Raw genomic sequence first — 966 nt, 5'->3', positions numbered from 1 at the left:
ACACCAATGTTCCTATAAAATATTAGATATTATGATGAAAATGTTGCCAACTATTATTACACCTATTTGTTTATTCATTACATGTTGCTCCAAGAACACATTAATAAGCTAATTAGATTCAGTGTATAGCATTGCATTGAATGGGAAAACCCATTAATGGCAATTTTACCCATATAGCGTACTGCATAATGTAAAATGGTATACCAATTTATTATATATCATAACATAGTTGAGAACCCTTTTTAAGCTTGGTAAAAAAAAAAAAAAATCCGGAAACCTGAAATAATTTTTACATTTATAGACAGATACATTTTTTAAATGTAATTTTTCATAAAAAATAAATAAATAAATACATTTGTTTCTTATGCTCTACAATGTAAAGAAAGACATGGAAAATACTAAATTCAAAAGGCTTTTCCTGGTTAATAATGAAGCGTATATTTTAGCCCAGATTTTAGATGCAGCAATGTTTAATAATTGAATAGCCTATATTACGGTCACAAAACCAGGAAATCTATTGTTATGCGTATGCGGTATTTCTTGTGAAACATTTGGTGAAACAGTAACACTTTACATTAAGCTTCATTAGTAAACTACATTAATTATCATGAACTAATAATGAACTGCACTTGTAAAGCATGTAGGCCTATTTATCTTTTGTTAATGTTAATTTCAACATTTACTAATGCATTATTATAATCCTGTCATTAGTTAATGCACTGTAAACTAACATGAACAAACCACGAACAGCTGTATTTTTATTAACTAAGGTCAACAAAGATTGACTCATACTAAACAGATAGTCCGTGTTAATTATTAGGCTACAACCTTATTGTAAAGTGCTACTGGTGAAACAATTTGTTTTCATGAAGGAAGACATTTTAGGCTAATTGGTATTGTTTATGGAGAGCACAGCTACTGAGACTGGCTATAGCTACATTTGTATATAAAACGACACAAAAACAA

The sequence above is a fragment of the Pseudorasbora parva genome, chromosome 25, assembly GCF_024679245.1.
Source record: "Pseudorasbora parva isolate DD20220531a chromosome 25, ASM2467924v1, whole genome shotgun sequence".
Lineage (NCBI taxonomy): Eukaryota > Metazoa > Chordata > Actinopteri > Cypriniformes > Gobionidae > Pseudorasbora > Pseudorasbora parva.
Note: the sequence above shows the minus strand (reverse complement) of the source record.